The following is a 25,009-nucleotide window of genomic DNA, read 5'->3' on the forward strand; positions in this document are numbered from 1 at the left end:
CCGATACCGACAGCGTTGGCACACAGACTGCAAGCAGCGTTTGGATATTACCTTACCGCCGGACACCTATTCAAAGTCCGCTACGAAACACTCACCCTCCCTCCGCTTGATGGCGGACTGGGACTTATAAATGTACGAGCGAGGGCTACAGCATTATACTTGTGCACAATGATGAAATTGTGGACCCACAAAGATGCTTCCCTTACGGGTCGTCTGTTAGAGGAATTGCTGCCGGCGTCTCTTCTGCCACCTGTCACGGTTGCGCACATTACACCGTCACTCTCGCACCTCTCGGCATTTATTCTTGAGTATAGTTACGTGCACCCAGACCTTCCCAACACTCGCCCTCCCAAGGCGAGAGACTTTTACAGACTGCTGCTAAGGTCAATCCCTCGCAATGTGATTGAGAGGAAGAGCCCTACGACCCTATGGCCTGCAGTGTGGAGAGCGGTCCAGAAGTCGTTCCTCCCCACGCGGGTACGAGCCAGGTGGTGAACGGGAAGGTTGTAACACGACAAAGGCTGCACGCTATTGGGATGGCGGATTCCCCCCTTTGTCCACATTGCCACCTCGTGGATACTGACGACCACCGTTTAATATGTGGATCGGCGTTAGAGGTATGGCTGCTAGTGCAGAAGATCCTCGCCTGCTACCTACGTATCGCGCCTCGCACAATTGAGCCACGGCTCCTCCTTTGTCCAGAGGATACTTATTTCCCACCGGCGAAGACTCATGCTCTCACATGGTTTAAAGGCATGTCCATATACTACCTCTTTCGAGATGATGAGAAGATGGTGCTTGATTACTGGCAATTTCTCCAGGACAGTCATAGCACACTTGAGTGTACACCCCGATACCGACAACTATTTGCCAACTATTTACGCAGTGTCTTCGATAACCCCCCTCACAGTTGGGGAGTACCGGGCAGAGGATGACCGCCGTCATGGAGCTCCAAACGCTGCGAAATGTTGTACCAATTTAGAAGATGGAATCTGTACGCAGATGGGCCATGCACACGGAATGGCGTGCGGGATTTGGTTACGTTTTTCTTCCTTTATTATCTATCACCACGCTATTGGTTTCAAATTCTCTTTCATAGTTTAGAAGAAACTCTTGTTCTGTTGTTGCTACGGATGTACATTCTAATTTTGTTTGTCGTAACTGAAAGACGCCTTTTTCCATCTATATATAAACAAAGGATGGCAGAGGAAAAAAAAATAAATAAATAAAACAAAAAAAATAAAAAAATAAAAAAAAAATATAAAAAGTAAAAAGTACAAAACAAATGGTAAGGCGACCGCTTACGATAAGAAAAAAAAAGAAAAAAAAAACTAGCATCGCTGCCCCCTGTTGAGTTGTTGATTGGGGCGGTGGTTCGCATCTTGCCATTGCAAATAAAAAAAAAAAAAAAAGTTGGTAGAGCACATGCCCGCGGAAGGCAAAGGTCCAAAAAAAAAAAAAACAGCCTAGTTGGCTAAGATCTATGCTAATTAAGGCGTAAGAGGCGCAATCGTTCTAAACTTTTCTTAACAATTATTTCTCATAAAAAAAAGAAAAAAGAAAAAAAAAAATGCGCTGATTCCTGGACTCGGGTAGGTGCGCCGGCCCCGGATCTAATCCACCCAGCGGATTAACGACGTGGGCCGGTGTGCTCGATGTTGTTTTTATGTGGTTTTCCACATCCCACTAGGTGAAAACCGGGCTGGTTCCAACATCTCGTCTCAGTTACACGACTCGCAGACATTTTTAACATGTTTTCACTATTTTATGATTCACATTAAATGCAGACAGCTGGAGTCCTGCGAAAACTGTGGGGCTAAGGCATAAGTGATAAAGGGCTTGATAGATGAGTGATGAAAAATACAGATTTTAAAAAAGTAAGTTTTTGCATAATTCGAATTGTCACCTCGCTCACGACCCACATGGTACACGCAAATGACTAGAATTTTTTTTAACCGGCATACTTATGAGTCGAGCACCACCATACAGATGTGTGTTGGAGACCTCAGCAACTTTTTATTTCTTTTCTTTTTTAATGCACCATTTTTTGCAAGTGAGTTGCAGGCAGGTGGTGGCAACGAGGGCAGGGGTCAAGAATTCTGAAGCCTGGCCACGATGCTGCCCCTTTTCCAGTCACCCACTCATATTTTTTGTGATATAACGTTACTTTTTATTTTTATTGTCTTTCAGAAGACTTTTAGCACCAGGCAGGCGGAGGCAGAGAGGGCAGGAGTCGAAGATCCGATGGCTGGCCACAATACCTCCCCCATACCTGACACTGAGTTGCTCCATTATTCCCATTTTTGTTCCCACATATACCTTAAATTGTAGAACAAAACTTAAGTAGTAATTAAAGTAATATATATAACGGTTCGCCACTTTAAATGGCATGAATTCCTTGTAGGACATAACTCATAACAGTCAAAAAGTGATGGAAAAATCCTTAACAAACATTCGTTCTGAAACATTTCACAATTTAAGTTATTATGACTGGATGCATATGATGTCTGTTAGGAAGCCATACATTTTTTGACAGTGGAACAAAATTCGTAGCCCGAAGCGTTTTGCCAAATTGGAACAGATCTCATTTTAGAACCAACATAAAGAAGATTCCAGGAATAACAGAAAAGAAACAATAAGTATTCTGCTTCTACTCAATAAAACAGCCCTCCTCTTTGTAGCCCACCTAAAGCAAATAGATAAACAATTTCGAAACCATTCCTTATATTTGTTATTCTTGTTCAGCTCAAAATGTTTTTCATCAATATAAAACATGTACTAAAAAAAATGGTTCAAATGGCTCTGAGCACTATGGGACTTAACAGCTGTGGTCATCAGTCCCCTACAACTGAGAACTAATTAAACCTAACTAACCTAAGGACAACACACACATCCATGCACGAGGCAGGATTTGAACCTGCGACCGTAATAGTCGCGCGGTTCCGGACTGAAGCACCTAGAACCACTCGGCCACAGCGGCCGGCGAAGATCTGTAGTCCTCTCAATTTCTGGTGCATTGTCGAAAGCAAAGGCTCCACAGCGATCGCATATAATGTCATAAATATTGGACATCTTTGACGCACTAATTGTTGAACTGGAATTGTTTCAGTCAGTTGTCTATTGATTTTAATCCTTGAAAAAACACCGCTGAAACATTTACGTACGACAGTTATGAAGTGGTCGTTGAAACCCATGCTGAATACCGTGCTGAATAAGAAGCCATGATTGATCATATCAAAGGCTTTATTAAAATCTAAAAATAAGAAGGAAAGACTATTGTCAGTTATCCAAGTGAGGTTTATGACGTCCCTATACTCGCATCAGGTATGTAGCATTCATCTTCCCTTTATTGCACTCGTTTGATAAGGAAATATGACATATTGCAGGAGTGGCTCCATCCTTCTATTCAGGATGCGAGTGAGAATTTCAAAGTCAGCGTTGAGTAGGTGAGTGGTCTTAAATCGTGAATCCTCTCGCTGCGTGGTTTTATTAGAAGTGAGTACAATCATTCCCTCCGTAAATATAGGAGGGAGCGCCTGGTTAATTAATATCTCATTATACATATCTCTGAGCTCGTTCCCTATTATATTCCACATGCGTACATAAAATTCGACCGAGATCCATCGGGACCAGCTGACTTGTTCCTTGAAGCTTCGTTAGTAATAGTTTTTATTTCGTCCTGACTTACGTTTTCGATTAGTTTGGCATTATGCTTCTCACGTATTCCCGTCGTAACGTTTGCTAAAAGTTCTTCACCGTCCGTTCCAGCGTAGAGATCCCTGTAATACTTCTCCACGTACTGCTTTATGGAGGTCTGAGTAGTATCGACTCCTCCGTTATCTTTATCCAGCGAGTGCATTATTCTCCGTTTCCCTCTACGTGTCTCCGTTATTAAATAGTATAACGGCGTACGTTCCTGCATAAGATCGTCCTTGCCTCGACTCGCGTACTCACCCCGTGCAGGCGCTGCGGGGCTAGGGCGATGGGGCTACGGCGATTATTTTAGACTTAAAGCGTTTCGTTTGATGATGTTAGCCGACAGGCCATCGCAAACAGGATAAGTAATATTCCGCCGTTTGTTTGCGCCAATATGCTTGGATTTCACATACTGTATAATGCATATACGGAGTGCTGGTTTTGCAATTCGGTCCACCAAATGATCGGCTCCCGATACCTCGTTTGGGAGCGTAAGCATTTGTGCCAAGTCTGTCTAATCTGGTGTTTAAGTTCAGCATCCTGCAATAGTGGGACGTTAAGTTGCCATACCCCATGGTCACGAAAGGTTTCTTTTCGGATATACCTGAATGAAATATGGCATTCATAATGATCGGAGAAGTTTATAGGCAGTATCTCACAATCATGAATATTGCACATGATTTCCTTAATAACATTGATTCTATCTAACCTGCTTGCTAACGTGCTACTGACGTAAGTGTATCTGGTATGGTGGGGGTTCAAGTAAGTCCAAGTGTCTTGTAGTTCTAATTCAGTCACTAATGTATGTAGCTCTTGACAAGTACTAAAATTAGGCGCCTGGTCTTCACGGCGCAACACACAGTTAAAACCTTCGGGAAGCATGGCGGTGGCCCCAACGTTCTTTAACAGTTCAACTACCCCATTCCTATAAAAATTACTTCTGTGCCGTCTTTCATTAGTTCCAGATGGCGCATATACGATAATTAAAATGAGGTCATGAAGAAGACACTGATTCCCCAACCAGTCTCTAAAATAGCTTCAGCTCGACATGCGATAATAAAACCGCTGTTCCTCCTCCATTTCTGGTGTTGATGACGGCTTCATAACCTGTTATGTCCGCTACTTTAGTTGTTACAACCTCTTGTAACATGGCTACATCTATGTCAGCGGCATAAAGATAATCTTTTAAACATTGTAACCTTACCGCTGAACCTTTTCGAGAGACATGAACTGTAGACAGCTTGCAAGTTTACTACTGTTCAGTATCTTCCGACCAAAGCGTGCTCGGATCCAGAAGAGACCCGGAAGATGCTAACACGGTTGTATTCATGTGATCAGACCGGTCGCCAAATGTTGGGCTGTTTGGGTCTGTGTCCTCATCAACTAGCATGTCACTACCTACTGATGACACTGGAACATCATAGGGATTGCAACCTAGTGGTACCTCGGAATGTTTAACAGACATAGTAGATTTTTTCCAGGTGCCTTGCTACCGTCTAAGGTCTGGGATTAGTTCCTGCTGGAGAGATCCGGTTCGATCATTTTGGCAAGGTAACCGTTGAACTCAGTTCGTTTGTCAGTACCCTATGTGCAGCTGAATCTTGATTTCCTGCATTTTCTCCCAGACGTGATATGTCAAGGCCCTGTCCGTTCCCGTTTTCCTATAATGGGGCTGACATGGTCTAAGCATAGAAAAGTTTTTGTTGATGTCGCACATCGTCCGTGGTTGACTGCACCTCATACCGTCGTTTGACCATCCGACAAACTCCCGTATGGATGACACTGTAATAAGCATCCCTGGCACAGAGATACAACTGAAAGATTTGAGAGCAAATAAGACACCATGTCCGGATTGAATCCCAATTAGGTTATACAAAGCCTATTCAGTGGCATTGGTCCCTTACTTATGTAGCATTTGTGGCGAAATTCTCACCCAGAGCAAAGTTCCAATTGACTAAAAAAAAAAAAAATTACCGATCAATATTCCTAACTTCGATTTGCTGCAGAATCCTTCAACGTATTATCAGTTCGAATATAATAATTCTTCCTGAGATCGAGAAGCAGCATGGTTTTAGAAAGCATCACTCTTGCGAAACTCAGCTTGTCCTTTTCTCACATTATATACTGCGAACTAGGATGAAGGACAACAGGCCGATTCTACATTTCCAGAAAGGACTTCACAGGGTGCCCCACTGTAGGCTATTAACGAAGGTATGAGTATATGAAATGGGTTCACAGATGTGTGAGTGGGTTGAATGCTTTTTAAGTTAAGATCTCAGTATGTGGTCCTCGTAGGCGAATTTTTATCACAGACAATGGTCAGGAATGCTCCAGGGAAATGTGATGAGACAATTGTTGTTCTCTATACACGTAAATGATTTGGGGGATAGGGTGGACAACAATCTGTGGTTGTTCGCTGACGATGCTATGGTGTACTGTAACGTGTCGATGTTGAGTGACTGTAGGAGGATAAAGATGACTTAGACAAGTCTCTAGTTGGTGTGATGAAGGCAGCTAGCTCTAAATGTATAAAAATGTAAGCTAAAGCAGGTGAGTTGGAAACACAAACGCAGCGTTCGTAATGTTCTACTTGTCGCAGTCACGTCGTTTAGCTACCTGGGCGTAACGTTATAATGCATTTTGGAATGTAACGAGCGTGTGAGGACCATGGTAGGCAAGGCTACTGATCGACTTCGGTTTATTGGGAGATTTTCGGAAAGACTGGTTCACCTGTGAAGTACACAGCATTTAGGACGCCGGTGCGACCTATTCTTCAGTATTGTTAGAGTATTTGGAATCCGTACCATGTCGGATTAAAGGAAGACATCGAAGCAACTCAGAGGCAGGCTGCTAGATTTGTTAGCGATATGTTCTAACAACACGTAACTATTACGGAAATGCTTCGGGATCTCAAATTGGAATCCTTGGATGGAAGGTGACGTTCTTTTCGAGGAATACTATTGAGAAAATTTAGAGAATTCAACATTTGAAGCTAACAGCCAACGATTCTGCTGCCGCCAACAAAGCAGTGCGCCTGAAGACCACAAAGATAAGATACAAGAAATAAGGCTCATATAGACAGACGCTGTATTTGCGAGTGGAATGGCAACGAAAATGACTAGTAGTGGTACAGGGCACCCTCTGCCACGCGCCGTGTGGTGGCTTGCGAAGTATCTATGCAGATGTAGATGCAGATGTAGTACCTCTCCTCCCACCAAGGAAAAATCCTTGGAAGTAACGGGAATCGAGCCCGAGTGCTCACACTTAGCTACAGAGTGAGGGAATAATGAAATAGACAGGCGATTAACTACAGTACTGTCACGGTTTTCTCGGATGCAATGCTTTTAAAGTTCCATAAAATATTTGTTCCAAGGTTCATGACCATCTTCTACCTTGGAAACTGTTTTCACGTTTGGAAAGCGCTTAATTTTCCAGAATAATTTTGTAAATACAATTAAAAAGTTACTGCCCCCATTTAAAAGTACGTGGGAGGATCGGAAAGTATTGCACAATAATACTTTTTGTCCCCGGTACTGCTCCTGGAAAGTTGAAATTTCGCGACGATATAGGTTGAAATTTGCGATACAGAGGGTATTTTGTTTTCATATGAAGCTCTAGCGAGAGAGGCTTGAACCTCGAAATAAAACTGGTCTTCAACTTGTTAACGGCAGCGAAGTATAGTTTGACATTTGTGGGCCCAAAAGCATAAGACAAGTGAAATGCACAGGGATATGTGTGGCGTGTGTGGGGACGTCTGTATGGACCATAGAAATGCTTCGAGTGGTGTGCTTTTATCCAAGAGGACCGTGGGATCCTGAATGATTCGCCACGTTCTGGCAGCAGGTAACATCTGCAGTTCCGCAGGATGGCGTAGCCATTGAGGCAGCAATTTTGAACAACAGGCGTGTGCAACTGCGAACCTTATCGCAGCAGTTCAACACTTTCTATGGTTTAGTATACGAAACTATTCATAACAAGTTGAAATTTCGTGAAGTTAGTGCTCGTTATGTGCTTAAGAATCTGACAGCTTGGACAAATCATGGAATCTTGTAATTTCTGTAATTAAAACACAAAGACGTCGTGACGGTGCAGCTCTCCGTGACACATCGATATCGCCGTGTGGATCGACTGCGCAGCCATAGATTTAATTTCCATGCATATGTTACACCTCTTTGCCGCCTATCAACGTCTCTGGCGCCTTCTGTGTCTTTGGCCGCATATGCAGTGGTTCGGTCCTCGAGTTTAAAAGGACGGAGCATATGCTGGAGAGTTAGTCATCTCGGCTCACTCTGAAGATGGCTGGACGGTATTCAGCCGAAATATTAGAAGCTGAATTTATGTGGCTGCGCTCCCAAAATTTTATCGAACAATAAAGTTATTGTGTGTTACTTTCTGATCTTCCTTCATATAATAAACTTCTATCACAAGTCTGACTAGAGGCGAAAGTGTGAAAAGTGTTCCAAGCTAGAATACCCCTAATGTTGTCCTGCCGTTCACGGCAGGCAAAGTAATCAGAAGTCTCAGAACAGAGCATAGCGAGAAGTTTCACATCAGAATAGGTGATCACGAAGTAGATTAAGTTAAGGAACTCTGCTTCTTTGGAAACAAAATAGCCAACGACAATCGAAGCAAGAAGGACAGAGAAAGCAGACTAGCACTGGGAAAAAGGGCATTCCTTGCCAAGAGAAGTCTACCAGTATAAAACATTGGCCTTAATTTGAGGACGATATTTCTGGTAATGTGTTTTTGGAGCACAGCATTGTATGGTACAGAATCATGGACTTTGGAACACCGGAAGAGGAGAAAATTGAAGCGTTTAGAGTGTAGTACTACAGAAAAAAAATGTTGAAAATTAAGTGAACTGTTACAATAATGAATAAGGTGGTTCGCAGCAGGATAAGCGAAGAAAGGAAGATATGGAAAACAATGTCAGGAAGAAGAGAGTGAATGGTAAGAGATTGTCAGGGAATAATTTCTATGGTAATAGTGTGAGCTATATATGGTAAAAACTATAGGAGAAGACAGAGATTGGAATATATCAAACAAATAACTGAGGAAATAGGCAGCAACCGCTTTGGTGAGATGAAGAGGTTGGCTCAGAAGAGGAATTCGTGGTGGCCCGCACCAAACCCGCCAGGGTCAGACTGATGACCCAAAGAAATAGCGAGTGGGGCAAGCATAAAGGCATTAGTTGATTTCACTATTGTCGATGTATTTGTCGAGAATTACTTTCCAAATGTATCAGGTGTATACGTTTTACAGTGACTAAAATGTTCGATGTAAGAAAATCGTGTGCAGATGTATGTAGCTGTCTATGAAAGAGGCTAGCTACAGTGCAGACACAATGAACTCCTTACAACAAGCTGTGGACATCAGCTACAAACAGTGAAAGTCGTTCGTATGTCCTCTTCTTGCTGGTCGTAGGCGTAACACATCTTGGTCATGCACCCTTTCGATATGTGACCGAGAGTGTGATTTAGCCTCTTTGGCTGTTACAAAGTAGCAGCCTGATTAGCATCCCGCCAGAGGGCAAACACGGGGTCTCTCACGTTGACTTAACGCCGCCCCGGTTCAGCCCGAGATCAATTGTACCCCAAAGATAACGGGAGGACGGCCACCCCAGCAGCTCCTGGCTGTTGCGTGGAACATGGGTACTGCAAGCAACTGCCGGAACCGAGCAGCAGTCTGAACGAAAGTCTACACTGACAATCTATTAGTTTTATATTCCTGAGAAATACAACGCTCAGATCTGGTGGAAGACGGCCTTGGAACTGTGTCTGCTGTGTGGTATCTACAGGAATCTCTGGCAGCTTGGATTGGTTGAGCGACATGGACTTGATTGATGAGCGTCTTGATGTGTAGACTGTACGTGAAGCTATCTGGAGTTGTCTACTAGGGTTCTTACACTGTGCATTTTGGGTTTAGCTAACTCCAGTGTTACTAAAAGGAGTTTACTGCTAGTTATACTAATAGATGTGTCTGCATTTCACGCTAATTTCTTAGTGTTACGCTTCTATTTTATTGATAGTTTATGATATTACGATTGGTTCCTATTATGTGTACTCAGCATGACGGGAAGTTCAATTTTTCGTTCTTAGTTGAAATGATGTGGACGTTAAGGTCTAATTTTAGTTTTATATGTTTTGGTAGACTTTGAAATCAAGCCATGTACATTGATAATACTCTCTGTCTGTTGACGTTACAAATATTTGTGTTTATTTGGTGCGGGGCCAGTTTGTAACGTAGGAGTGTTGTTTCCGTTGGCTTCGCCACGCAGGGTTAAATAAATACATTATTTGTCGTTGAAGTCAGCTGGGCGATTTATGTTCAATTATATTTGAATTAAACATTTTTTTATCGTTACCCATTTGTTTTATAGCTATTATGATAGTTACTCATTTTTTGTTCTGAGCTAATAGCAAAATCTCCATTCATATTAGCCTTATTGAAATGCAATACTTGCTATCGGAAATGTTTTTCTCTCTGTTTTAGTTGATATGTGCTTGTTTAACCAGTGTCGGAAGAGACCTAGTAAAGAGGTTAAATTCATCAGTTGGCTATTTCAAGTTAAACTGAAATTTTTCAGTTCTTAAATTGTGTTATCCCTTCGCTGGTATTTACTGAAGTTTATGAGACTCATTAAAGATGTGTTAAACAATTAGATAAACATATTTATACCATTTTTATAAATAGCCTTTTTATCTTTTCTTTTCTTTCTAAAGGAACCTGGCACCTTGCCACTGCCAGCTCCTCGTCAGCTGTAGTATTTTACACCTATTGATGATTAAAAGAATAAATAATCCTTTTTTCGTGAAGCATTGGTTTCGATAGGAGATAAAGCAAATTTATCAGGACTGAAAATCAGTTACATATCAGAAAACTCTGATGTAACGAACATTCCTCTGCCAAGACTAAGGATATGTCTGACAATGCAGGCAGTTACACTGAAGTCGGTCATATTAGACCTATACCAGCAATTACTATAAACGTAGCTTTTATGTGTTTTATTTCTAAAAATTTATCGTTTTTCGTGGGAACGTGCGTACCAAAGATATTCGGTCTTGGAAGGAATCAGTACGTAGTTTACGGAATTTAGATTAGAAAATTTATAAATAAGAAATTGAAGAATTAATATTACATGAAAAAACAGTGTGATAGGGTGCACGAATGAATAACTCGTTACCAGAGTCTTTCGTAGCTACTGCGGGGAACTCCTATTCTGAACAGAAGTGTGCCACTTAGAACCTTCTGAACTTCGGTTTGAGGACTTGGGACTTATCATTCAGCTAGCTGTTACCCCCGCGGCTGTGCTTGCATATCAGCAAAATGAAATGAAATATATGTATGGCTTTATTGACCAGGAGACCAGGCGCAGATCTTATTATTTGACGCCACTTCGGCCACTTGCTAGTCAGTGGTGATAAAATGATAATAAGCTCAACACACAAACTCAGTCCCGAAAGGAGAAAATACAACGCTGGCTGGAATCGTAGCCGGAACGGCGTGATCAAGGATCAGCAACGCTAGTCAAAAGACCACTTGCTGTTGAAGCTTAAGACTAGTGTTGTTAAGATGAGGGATGGTGACGGTACGAAAATAAGATGTGGCTACCTAAAATAATTATACACCTTTACACTGACAAAGAAAGAAAATAAGTAGGTTGTAGTTTGTTACAGCGTAGATGTGTAACATTTGTACGAGCGTTAATGTCAGCTGCCCTCACATTTTTGGCTGCTATGCGCGGCTGAGCTCGCGCATCATAATCAGACACAACCTGACTAAAGGCCTTCCGTGGTCTACATGTTAAGGCATGACGTCTCTGTTTGTCAAACAACATTTAAAATTCGAATCGTTGTGGGTCCTAGGCATCTCAGAAGCCATTAGAGACGCGTGACGCTCAGCGGCTAAAATACGACAGGCGTGTGACCGATATTAGTGTAGATCTATGTATTAAACATGTTGAGGCTTGTATAAGTTTTGTATTCGTTTCGTTGAATCGTAGTATCGTTGAAAAGTCGTAGAGTAAATGGCTTTTTCAGAGATTAGTTTTAGCCTTGAAATCAATCAATATCTTATACTAGACACATTCTAAAGTAGCCTATGCTCTTCCTTAGCGTTCAAGCTGTTCTACACCAAATTTCAACAAAATGGGTTCAGCTGTTTGGTCGTGAAAGCGTAACAAGCTGTTACTTTTGAATTTATGGTACGCACATCAAAAAACGTTTTGCATCACCCCGGTTCCCAGATTTCCTGAATATAGACGTTGACTGTGGATATTGTGTCACAGAGACAGTCCCTTTGACTGTTCAGAGCTGTCACTAAATCCGCCCAAAGATGTAAACACCCATGGACGAACACCACCTATTAGACGGAGGGGGTCCGACAACCGATCAGTTCCACCTCCTTCCTAGTGGAATGACTGTAGTTCAACGATGCCTAGACGGTCAATAACACGATTCAGCGTCCGCAATATTACTTTGTGACAGGAAGGGCTCTCAACAAGGGAAGTGTCCAGGCGTCTCCGAGTGAACCAAAGCGATGTTGTTCGGACATGGAGGAGATACAGAGAGACAGGAACTGTCGATGACATGCCTCGCTCAGGCCACCCAAAGGCTGTTACTGCAGTGGGTGGCCGATACCTACCGATTGTGGCTCGGAGGAACCGTGACAGCAAAGCCACCATAATGAATAATGCTTTTCGTGCAGCCACAAGACGTCGTGTTCGACTCAAACTGTGCGCAATAGGTTGCATGATGCACAACTTCACTCCCGACGTCCATGGCGAGGTCCATCTTTGCAAACACGACACCATGCAGCCCGGTACAGAAGGGCCCAACGACATGCGGAATACACCGCTCAGCAATTGCATCACGTTCTCTTCACCGATGAGTGTCGCATATGCCTTCGACCAGATAATAGTCGGTGACGTGTTTGGAGGCAACCCAGTCAGGCTGAACGCCTTAGACACACTGTCCAGCGAGTGCAGCAAGGTGGAGGTTCCCTGCTGTTTTGGGGTGGGATTATGTGGGGCCAACTTACGCGGCTGGTGGTCATGGGATGAGTCATAACGGCTGTACGATGCCTGAATGCCATCCTACGGCCGAGAGTGCAACCGTAGCGGCAGCGTATTGGCGAGGCATTCGTCTTCCTGACGACAATTGGCGCCCCCATCGTGCACGTCTTGTGATTGACTTCCTTGAGGATATCGACATCACTCGACTAGAGTGGCCAGCATGTTCTCCAGATATTCACCCTATCGAACATGCCTGGGAAAGATTGAAAAGGGCTCTTTATGGACGACGTGACGCACCAAACACTCTGAGTGATCTACGTCGAATTGCTGTTGAGGAGTGGGACAATTTAGACCAATAGTGCCTTGAAGAACCTGTGGATAGTATGCCACGACGAATACAGGCATGCATCAATCCAAGAGGACGTGCTTCTGGGTATTAGAGGTATCGGTGGTACAGCAATCTGGACCTTACCTCTGAAGGTCTCGCTGTATCGTGGTGCAATGTGTTGTTTTCATGAGCAATGAAAAGGAATTATGTTTATGTTGATCTCTTTTCCTATTTTCTATTTTCTCTACTGGTTCCGGAGCTCTCGGAACCGAGAAGATGCAAAACTTTTTTTGATATGAGTAGTATTGCGGCGACGACAAGCGATAGTCACGGCAGACATCACAGGTTCGGCTGAACGTTTGGCAGACGTCAACAAGGTTAATGCACTTGCCGCGAGCAGCGCTGTGAAATGCCTTCTCCTTTCTGTAGCACGGAATTCCGCGACCTTAATTTTGTCAATATTCTTTTCTTTTCTTTGCGTTGTTTATCGGCTTGTTTGGTTACTGAGCAAACTTGTGTCTGCATACGCTTTGTGTTAGTGAGTACATCAAAATTTCTTGTTATTCTGCTGAATGTGAAAGCACGAGAGTTATGAATCTAGAGTGTTACTCCAAAGCCACACATTCGTTCGTACTAGATTTTTGCTGTGGCCGGAACACCATATCGAGTTAGTAAACCTAGAAACCCGCAGGCGTGCGACAATCGGTATGGACGTTGGCACTTACGCCGGAAATATATAGAATATCAAACCAATTGAAGAGCGTACACGTTTCTGTACAATGGTTCTGTAAAAGTTTTCAAAGTGCAAATAGTTTTCCTGTTTACCGTTCACTGCATGTTGTAGTTTCTTTTCCGTGGGTCAACAAAATGATTCAGATGGCTCTAAGAACTATGGGACTTAACATCTGAGGCCATCAGTCCCCTAGACTTACTACTACTTAAACCTAACTTACCTAAGGACATCACACACATCCATGCCAAAGGCAGGATTCGAACCTGCGACCGTAGCAGCAGCGGGGTTCCGGGCAGAAGTGCCTAGAACCGCTCGGCCACAGCGGCCGATAGTGGGTCAACAACGTCAACAAAAATCTCAGGATGGAATGCACGATTAAGAATAGAAGTGGTAGAGACCAGAGACTGGCACGAATTTCACAAACCTACACAACTGCAGTTAAGACGACGGAAAATAAAGGATGCATTTGAAAGTTCATTTACATAAAAAGAAACGTATCTTTCTTTACACAAACTTGTGATATTTTCCTGTGTTTCCTGTGTTTTTGTTCCTAACTTGGGTGCAAATAGTAGGTTCGATTCTTAGTAGTACGATTTACAAAATTGAAAACTGTTATGTCTGTTTGCACCATACACATCTCACTTTTTATGTCTAAAAGCATAATCATTTTCGTGAAATAAGCTTATAGTTATGAATGTATGACCATGGTTACCAAACTAGTTCGTATATGATTTGCTGCCTGGCGAAGAACCTTGGAGTTTTCCTGCAACTTTCCTACACTTTCTGTATTTGTACCGGCTATTTGCATGTTCTTGCAGTACTATTCTGAAAAATGTTGACCTTTTACCAATAGTACAACACCACAGCCCTTAAACTCTGGTGTACTTTCATTACATTCATTACAAATGCCATCATGACTTTTCTAATCGTTGCGGTGGTATGGACACTGCGTTTCTATTACACAGTGTACGATAGGCGTCCGCATTAGGTCACGTTAATAACACATGTGCAATAACTCGTCGGTAACCAGATGGTGTTACCCTGATCGGGTCATTCTGCAATATTTGCATCCAGTCAGCTCACGTAGACTCTCATAATCGTTCTGTATCAATTATGTCTTCGACAAGTAATTGTAAGACGTTAAGTCTTGGTATATTATTTAAGGCTTCTACTCCTGGACGCAATAACTGACTAGCTTCCATGGACCAGGGACGCGAAGTCTTCTAATACTATCAATGGGCAGTATTTAAGCAAAATCTCCAGAAATAAGCGTACAACGTATTGTAGCAGCACCACCTAAAGAAAGAGTCTTCAGGGGGTGCTGATTGTAGACATACTCTACACCCGACCAGTAAAAAGCCCAGCCAGAGATCTCTAGATTATCTGGATGTCGAACTCCAGCCATCTGAGCGAGCCGACCAAAGATGCTCGTATTTCGTTTCTAGCCTAACAGTAACATGGCTACCACGAAATATCACTAGAACCCCAAATGAAAATACTTTTAGATTTTGCTCCCACATCAGCATATTAAATCACAAGTTTTTGTTAAGTTCAAAGACAGATATTAGTAAGGAATTCTTTATCACGTACGGAGAGATGGAAATGTTTTTTCCTATTTGCATCATGGTGGGCTATGTAGCTGACAAGCATCTGCAGGCACGCAGAAGTTCCATGCTCATTAGAGTTCTGTTTCCAGGTGACACAAAGAGCACTGAATTCAGCAATCACAATAATGTGTCTGTGTTTGTGTAATGCCAAGTCATTTAAAGAAGATTCTCCCTTGATTCTTACAATCTTTTAGTCAAATATGACTTAGTATTACTTTACAATTGTCAGTCAGAATATTCTCACTTCATAAAGATCACTGTAACTCAGATTTTCTGTTGTCTTATGCAGTACTTTCCAGTAGACAAAATATACCTCACTACTTCAGTTTAAACCCTTTTCTTTCATTTGGACTGGTCAATACGAGGGCTCTTCGGAAAGTAAGGAACGATAGGTCGCGAAATGGAAACGACAGTGAAAATGAAAACTGTTTTATTTGCAAGAATTAGCTACAACTTCAAGCTACTTATCTCCATAGTCGCCGATCCGACTTAGGCGTTTGTCGTAGCGTTGTGCCAACTTTCCAATACCCTCGTTATAGAAGGCAGCCGCCACTGCTTTCCGCTAATTACTACAACTCGTTATCTGTGCCAAAATGTTCTCTTCATAGCCAGCGGTTCACGTGAGCAAAGATGAAACTCAGAAGGAGACAATTACGGGCTGCATTGTGGGTAATCAAACATTTCCAATTGAAAACGATGCAGGAGCATCTTAATTGCCCCTGCAGAATTCGGCTCAGAATTGCCTTGAAGAAGAAAACGCACGACAGTTATGTAATGTTGGCTGCATAGCTTCAGGCGAAATTTCTCACCAGGCTCTCGTACTTTGAGGGAGGCACTATTGTTCTAGGTACCTTTATGTGTTCCCTGTGTGCTCAGAACTAAAAGAACGACGTAACGCGATCGACGGGCATACTAGAGACACTGCCCAACACACCTGTGCAAAACTTCATCGGATTTTCTCTGTGGTTTCCATTTCACGACCAATCGTTCCTTACTTTCCGAATAAACCTCGTACGTTCTTCATATAATTCCTCTTTTGGAACATTGTTCCTGGGAAACAGAGATGAAAATAAAAATTTTAAAACAAAAACATTCTAGGATCACATGTAAGTTGCTAAAAAAAAATTATGTAGCAGAACGCCGATCTCGATCGTGATATGATCGTCATCAGACCATTTTAAAACTCCATGATGACGACTGGAGAGAGTGGTGAGAAGCATCCCACTTTGTAGCGACGATAAGTATTGCATGTTGTGTGGACATGTGTTTGTGGAGTCGGTGCGGTGTGATTTTTTATATAAATCTTGCTTTATTATTGACATGCTGATGTACTGAGATATACTGGCATAAGATCCGATGGTGGCAACATAGATTTGCCGAAAACAGTCTTCAAATTTAAAATTATAATTAACGATCTTAGCTGTTGAGGTTTTTACTTCAGTGTTTCATATTACTCTAGATTCCCCTCTCCCCCCATACTTGAATGACGTCAAGCGTATTTCATATAATATATCACCGGTAGAAGAAATACTGGCAACTTTATACATTGACAGACGACATGTAAATTGTAATACCCCTCTCAAAAAACATCTTTTTATGTAAATTTTTTTGTAAGGATTTGTCTCTGTACAAATAAACGAAGGCACGGCCTTTACTTATTTCGTGGGCATCTATGAGATACCTCGTTGTTCACTTTTCCTTCCGGCTTTCGTCATGCTTTGCACCTCCGTATGATTTGTAACATCTTAAGCTAAATCTCAATGAAAATGCTTTTGAATACTTATTTTCCATACCAGTTCACATATTTATGCTAATTACCAATATAAAATGATTTACATTTTTCACCCTTTAGTGGAAGAGAGGCAACATAGCGACGTAACACCGATCCTCCTTGGCGTGACTTTATTACAAATTCTCAATGTCTATTCCTCTTACTTCATGACTGAACTTGCAGTCATTTGGAAAAGAAATCTGACAGTTTTAACTAATTTTACAGCATAGAGCGGCATCACCTCACAATGTGCATTTTAAATTTCCAAATGCCATCGGTCGATATCTTTAGTTGCGCTACTCCCAACATCAGCTAGCATAGTTTCAGCCAGCATTCAATAAGAGATTTGGCGATTTTTTAGTGAGCAGAGGTGCAAACCAGCTTACAAACAGGAAGCGTCATTATTTTACCGGCTCTTCTCAATCGATCACAGGAAAGGATCATTCTAATACAGTGTCGTTTTACCCCAACGTAAGGCAGAATCGAACTGGAGGGAAGGGTTTTGAGGTGTAGCCAAACTGGCAACCTCCCAAGCGCAGAAGGAGGGAGATATCAGATGCTGTGCGGGTAAACGTATTGGCAGAAGGAATTCGCGATACGAATTCCTACATCCGGATCGCAAGCTTATACATCTTCCTTACAAAGAGAGCTGCATGCTAAGTAGCAAGCAAAAATTCCGATATTTCTGAAAGAAACTTATTGAGACGATGGTGTTGACAGTTACCAACACGCTGATATTAGTAAATATCTTGCGGTACTTACTTTGTAGCTCAAGAAGTTAATTATCTTTGCACCAGGAGTGAAAAATCAAGAACACTTTTTAAAAGGGGCGACAAGCGACATGTAACTAGCCTCTATGAACATTTGTAGAACAGAACGTGTACGAACGTAAAAAAGGGAGCTGAGTAAATATTGTTCAGTTAGTTTGCGTGCTTTGAAGATTAAACGTTTCTTCACTTGCCTGAAGCTTGAAGTGGCACGACATCACCGTTAGTATACTAATTGTCTCGTGTAGTATGAAGGAATGCAAACATTATTTTTCCGAAATTTGCAATAACCTGAAAAGCAATACATTCTTTGCTTGTATGTTAAAAAAAGAACGGCGTTTAATGACCTGTCGATGATGAGGTTATTAACGGCAGATGCTCATACGGTGTCTTTATTCGCAACATGTCTCTGAGTTACTGATTTCGTCAGCTGTTCAACTGAAAAATACAATTAGTAACTATGTCAGACGCTTATTCTATGAAATCTATTGTAAATGATTACTACGTTTTCTGGTTAGAAGATCTTGGTATCGCTTGTCAGTCCATGATAAAGTTCAGTATTCTAACTTTTAGAAATGGATATTTCTTTCTGAGAATAAAAGAAGTAATGACATTCTCACCAGTGTCTGGCGCCATAAGATTCGTGGTCAAGTGCGGCTTTTATTCAGTGTAGCACGAAATTTGCCTCGTACGGCAACGTTATTGATTTTCTTAAGTCTACGGCTACGGAAACAGACTTTTGCTATAGTTCCATGGAATATTAAAGGTTAATTTGGAAAAATATTAAATGACAGTGATGAGTTGGCTCTGGGTATGGTTCTGCTCAGCGAAACAAATAAACTGGAGCGGGGAGAGAAATAATAAGGTACTATATCAACTTTTGGAGTACCAAAACTCCTTACAGCAAAGTGGCGTCTTAATCTGATTAAACCTAAGTGGGCGGGAGTAGAATGTATAAATGAGCGGTTCTTACAGCTGCACCTGACAATCTATGCTTAACCTACTACTATAGTAGGGTTATATGCACAACGCGAAAATTAACTGTGCAACGAGAAGGACAACTTTTTTAACAAACTTGAAGAAATATTTTGGCTGCAAAGACATAGCTATAGCAAGACATTATGGAGAGGGAAAAGTAAATATCAATGGACGCAGAGTAATACAAATATATGGGGAACATGAATACGTAGTTGCAAGTCCTTTATCTCAACAGACGAAAAATGCATGTACACTTGGGATGACCCAGAGCGAGATATTTGATCTTTTATTGACTTATGAGACCGTACAGGAACAGAAAATTCAGAGTGAGAAATGTAAGATTATTCAGACAACTTCAATGTTCGAGTGACCACCGTATGGTAATAGGAAGAATCATTTATGCTTTCAAAGTAATTATATCTACTGTAAGAACTCGCAGAATTGAAACAATACCTCAGGAACCCAAATTTCAAACAGACATTTAGCAAGGGGAGGATATACCTAGATAGTGAAACGTGGCTATTATTATCAACGTCTATAAGAAAAGGGATAAGAATCTTCTTCAAATTACACAGGAATTGGTGAAACACCTTCTGTGGTAAATATTTTCTCTAGTATACTTAATAAGAAGAATGAACAGAACATTTCTCAGAGGAACAAAGTGTCTGTCTTAAGGGCTAGTAGATGAAGTTTGGATAACATTTATTGTCTTATATTAGCAGTAGAAAAGAACGGAGCTAGTAACAAGGTTCAAATGGTTCAAATGGCTCGAAGCATTATGCGACTTAACATCTGAGGTCATCCGTCCCCTAGACTTAGAACTACTTAGACCTGACTAACCTGAGGACACCACACACATCCATACCCGAGGCATGATTTGAACCTACGACCGTAGCAGCAACTTGGTTCTAGGCTGAAGCGCCTAGAACCGCTCGGTCACAGCGGCCGGCTAGTAACAAGGAAATAAACCATACTTATGTGGATCTGCAAAAAGTATACGACAATATCCCAAGACCTTAGACTGCAGCTGCCATGAAGAGACTTACAGTACGGGATAAATGGCTTAATATATTTATGAGAAAGTAGAAAATGACAGAAGCAAGAGTGGGGACAGGAAACAGAATAGCAGAAAGATTTAAAACCACAAAAGGCCTTAAACAAAATTGCAGTTTATCCCATTATTTTCAAAATATGCAAGCACATAGACTAGAGCTGGAGTCATGGTACAAAAATGTGTTAGCTGGACAGGATGGAATCCATTCACTACTTTTTGTAGATGACCAAATAATTTCCGCAGACTGCAGAGAAGATATGGAGCACATGCTGCATAAACTCCAGGAGGAGTACACAAAATGCGTTTAAAAACTGATTTCGAAACGGCGGAGTGGATGTACACTGGTAAACAAGAAACGGAACTGATTATGAAAGAAGAAAATAACGGAAAGCTGAGAAGATTTTAAATATTTACTTTCTGTTACATCCAATGACAGCGTCTGTGACAAAGTTACTGAGGCGAAAGTAGCGACAGGTAAACCCGAGCGACGAAGTTCCTACATAGACTAATTCGAGCAATAGTATTATTCAATAGACCAAAATAAGTTATTTCATAGTATTATTTAGAATACAGTTACCTGTGGTTCAGAAATAAGACGATTTACAAATAAATGACCTTATGAGAGGAGCATGTCACTTGTGAAGATAAGATCAAAACATCAAAAATACGGGAAGAAACAGCCGAGGAAGGTGTGGCGTGCGTCCCCAGAAGAACTAAATGAGTACGGCTACGTCGGTTATATGTTCATCGTACAGTGGACAAGAAGGGTTTATCAGCTTTTGATTAGTGTAACTGACACTACTCGATGGAGAAAGCTACTAAATTCTAGTGGGAAAAGTCACAGATGAAGTAATAGTAGTAGTAGTATTAATAGAAAAAGAAGAAGTAGAAGAGGAAGATGATGAAGAGGATAGTGAAGAAGAACAAGATAGAGTAGGTACATGTTCTAATGTATGGTACTGGTCATTCTTGACAGAAAGAACTTTCACCATATGAGGAGCAGAGATAGTAGCTTTTTCGAAACATCCCGCTCACACTATGGTCTTTTCACTAAATCCTTGAAAACTTTATTCGATTAACACGGAGCGGAAACTTTCACAGACAGAGAAAAACCTAATTTGACCGTCCTGTTTGCAGGTTGTTATGAAGAACACACGAGAAATTTTAAGATTCGGACTATTATTCCTTACCTATCCCATACATTGGATTGAGAATATAAACATACTCTGATCTCTAACTTCTGTCACATCGCTCGTAAGTCTCCCCACATTGTATACCAATGGTAGCAGTCAGTCATTAGTTAGGGGGCTTTGAAGCTTGTTACAGAATCCAAACGACCTAACGTGATCGAGGCTCAGGACATCTGGTGCCTTTATTTCCCAGAAAGGTGAAGAGTTTACTTTACGTCCGTCGATCCTGTAATCAACAGCCGGCCGCTGTAGCCGAGCGCTTCCAGGCGCTTCAGTCTGGAACCATGCTGCTATTACAGTCGCAGGTTCGAATCCTGCCTCGGGCATGGATGTGTGTGATGTCTTTAGGTTATTTAGGTTTAAGTAGTTGCTACGTCTAGGGGACTGATGACCTCAGATGTTAAGTCCCATAGTACTTAGAGCCATTTGAACCATTTTGTATTCAACACGAGCTTGGATGGAACAAAGATGAGGAAGGAAATTGGTGGTGTCCTTTTCAAAGGAATTATCCAGGCATTCATTTTAAGCAATTTAGGAAAAACTTTGGAAACCTAACTCCGATGGCGAGATGGGCGTTTGGACCCGTCTACTCACTAGTGCGAGTCCTTTGGCTTAATCACAGAGCCACCTCGCTCGGTATTTGTGGTGGAGAGATCTGTTAGTCATATGGGGTATAGCAATTGCTGTCTACATCCAATTCACAGTTAAGTGCCTGGCAGAGGGTTCAGCGAATCACCGTCAAGCTTTTTGTATCGTTCCAATGTAGAACGCCGCGCGGGGAAAACGAGTACTTAAATCTTCCTATGCAAGCTCTAATTCGTCTTATTTTATCATGATGATCATTTGTAGGAGGGAGCCAACGGAATTGAAATTTCACCAGAAGATCCTGCTGCAACGAAAAATGCCTTTTCTTTAATGATTGCCATCCCGATTCCTGTATCATATCCGTAGCGTTCTCTCTCCTATTTCGCAATAATACTAAACGAGCTGCTGTTCTTTAAACTTTTTCGATGTCCTCCGTCAGTCCCATCTGATGCGGATTCCACACCGCGCAGCAGTATACCAGAAGAGGGTGAACAGATGTGCTTATGCAGTCTCTTTAAGAGGCCTGTTGCATTTTTTAAGTGCTCTGCCAGTAAATAGCAGTTTTTGATTTTCTATGCTATCGATCCAGTTTAAGTTATTCGTAATTGTAATCCTTAAGCAGTTAGTTGAATTTACAGCTTTAAGGTTTGTGAGATTTATCGTGTAACCGAAATTTGGTGGATTTCTTTTAGTAATCATGTGGATGATTTTACACTTTTCATTATTTAGAGTCAATTTCCACTTCTCGCACCATACAGATATCTTGTCTAAATCATTTTTCAATTCGTTTTGATTATCTTATGTCTTTACAAGACGATAAATGACAGCATCATCTGCAAAAAATCTAAGAGGGCTGCTCAATTCACGAATGTAGTCGTACAACAGAGACGATACTCATAGACACGTAACTTGATTAAAAGTCGCTTGTGAGGAACGGTGTCAAGAGCCCTCTGCAAATTTCGAAATCTGAAAATATGGAGTCAATTTGACACCACCTGTCGATAGCACTCATTACTCCGTGAGAATAAAGAGCTAATTGTGTTTCACAAGAACTATATTTTCCGAAGCCGTTATGTTTGTCAGTAAATCGTTTTCTTCGAGGTAATTCATAATATTCGAACGAAGTATGTGTTCCGAATTCCTATTGCAAGTTGACGTTAGAGATACGGGTCTGTAATTTAGCGGATTTTTTCTATTTCCTTTCTTCGATGTTGATGTCACTTGTGCAACGTTGCAGTTTTTAGGTGCGGATGTTTTGAGGTGCGAGCGATTGTGTGTGATTGTTAAACATGGAAACATTGTATCAGCTTACTCTGAAAGTAACCTAATTGGAATACAATCTGGACCAGAGGTTTTGCCTTCATTAAATAACTTAACCTGCTTCGCTACATCGAGATATCGACTTACTCATGTTGACAGTCGTTCTAGATTTTAATTCTGAAATATTTACTTCGTCTTCTTCTGCGAATTAGTCTCGGAAAACCAAGTTTAGTAATACTGTTTTAGTGGCACTATCTTCAGTGACATACCATTGCACTCGCACAGACGGCCGGAGTGGCCAAGCGGTCTAGGCCCTTCAGTCTGGAACCGCACGACCACTACGGTCGCAGGTTCGAATCCTGCCTCGGGCATGGATGTGTGTGATGTACTTAGGTTAGGTTTAAGTGGTTCTAAGTTCTAGGGGACTGATGACCTGAGAAGTTAAGTCTCATAGTGCTCAGAGCCATTTGAACCATTTTTTTGCTGTCGCACAGTGAAGGTGTTGATTACCTCCTACTGTTGGTGTAGTTTACATACGCCCAGAATCTCACTGAGTTTTCTGCCAGATTTCGATACAGAGTTCCGTTTTGGAATGTATTAAAAGCATCTGTTACTGAAGTTCGCGCTAAATTTCGAGCTTATGTAAATCTTCGCCAGTCTTGTTATTTTTGTTGCCTTTTAAATTTGGCATGTTTTTTACGTTGCTTCTGCAGTACCATCTCCATATATTTTGTATATAGCTCTCAATCGCCGCCGATACTTTTTCTATGAATTCGAAAGGCATCTGGTCTACGCTTACATAGTCAGATCGGAAGCCGTAACAAATGTCTCTTAGAGAGGCGTCAAGCTAATTTTTATCCTATTTTTTTAATAGATGTACTTTACGTTTAATTTTGGTGGGTTTGGATGTTACGGTATTCAGTCCCGCTACAACAACCTTGTGGTCATTAATCCCTGTATCGATCATGATGCTGCCAATTTTATCAGGATTATTTGTCAAGTATGTTTTGGTCAGCGTTTACACTTCGAGTGGGCTCCTAAGCTAACGGTTCAAAATGAGTTTCGGAGAGAGCATTCAGTATAGTTTCGGACGACATTTTATGCCTACCTATAGTTTTAAATATGAATTTTTGGCGATATATCTAGGGTAGATTGCAGTCAAAACCAACTATAATTATATGAGTGGTGTGCTTATTTGAAATAAAACTCAAGTTTTCTTTGAACTTTTCAGCAACTGTACCGTCCGAGTCAGGGAGGGGGGGAGGTGGTAATAGGATCCAATTATTAACTTATTCCAGTTGTAAAGTATAGCCTCTACCCATACTAACTCACAGAAACTGTCTACTTCAATTTCACTACAAGGTAAACTGCTTCTGACAGCAATTTTCAACCTTTTCATCATTCGCTAGTGCTGCCAAATGTTGGGTATGACTATGAAAATATCAGCAAGTGAGTGTAGCAGTGCGCAGCAGCTAGAGTCCACCAAAATACGCGATTCTGGTTGGTTCGCTGTATTCCACTGTATAACTGAATATTGTTATTGTTATTTTGCATGGTAATTATTAAATGATTATGTTACTATTTATTAGGATGGATAATATTTCGTAATCAGTAATTTTAGTCCTTAAAATGAAGCCAAGTGTACAAAGTGTGTTTGGTATAATTTATACACAAATGCTGCATCTAAAATCATTAAAAAATCAACTAGGAATATTACAACGTAAAGAAAAATTTTCCTTCCTCCAGAAAAAAATTCAACTCCGAAAGGATTAAAGTTATTCCAGTACGTCGCAGAATGGAATCTGCATTTCCTATAAATAGTTACATGTGCTAATCCTTTAGGTAGCTGTGGATAGTCATTCCTAGGCATTTTACGGTTGCTGCTGTTTGCTGTGATTTATCTGCAGCAATTTGTAATCGAACCGTTATGTCTTGACCCGTATACGCGCTATACGTTACGTGTATTTTTCTTTGGGGCCATCTACCTGCTCCATGCACCCACCATCGATCCTTCGCAAGTGTGTTCC

This window comes from Schistocerca serialis, chromosome 1 (genome assembly GCF_023864345.2).
Source record: "Schistocerca serialis cubense isolate TAMUIC-IGC-003099 chromosome 1, iqSchSeri2.2, whole genome shotgun sequence".
Taxonomy (NCBI): Eukaryota; Metazoa; Arthropoda; class Insecta; order Orthoptera; family Acrididae; genus Schistocerca; species Schistocerca serialis.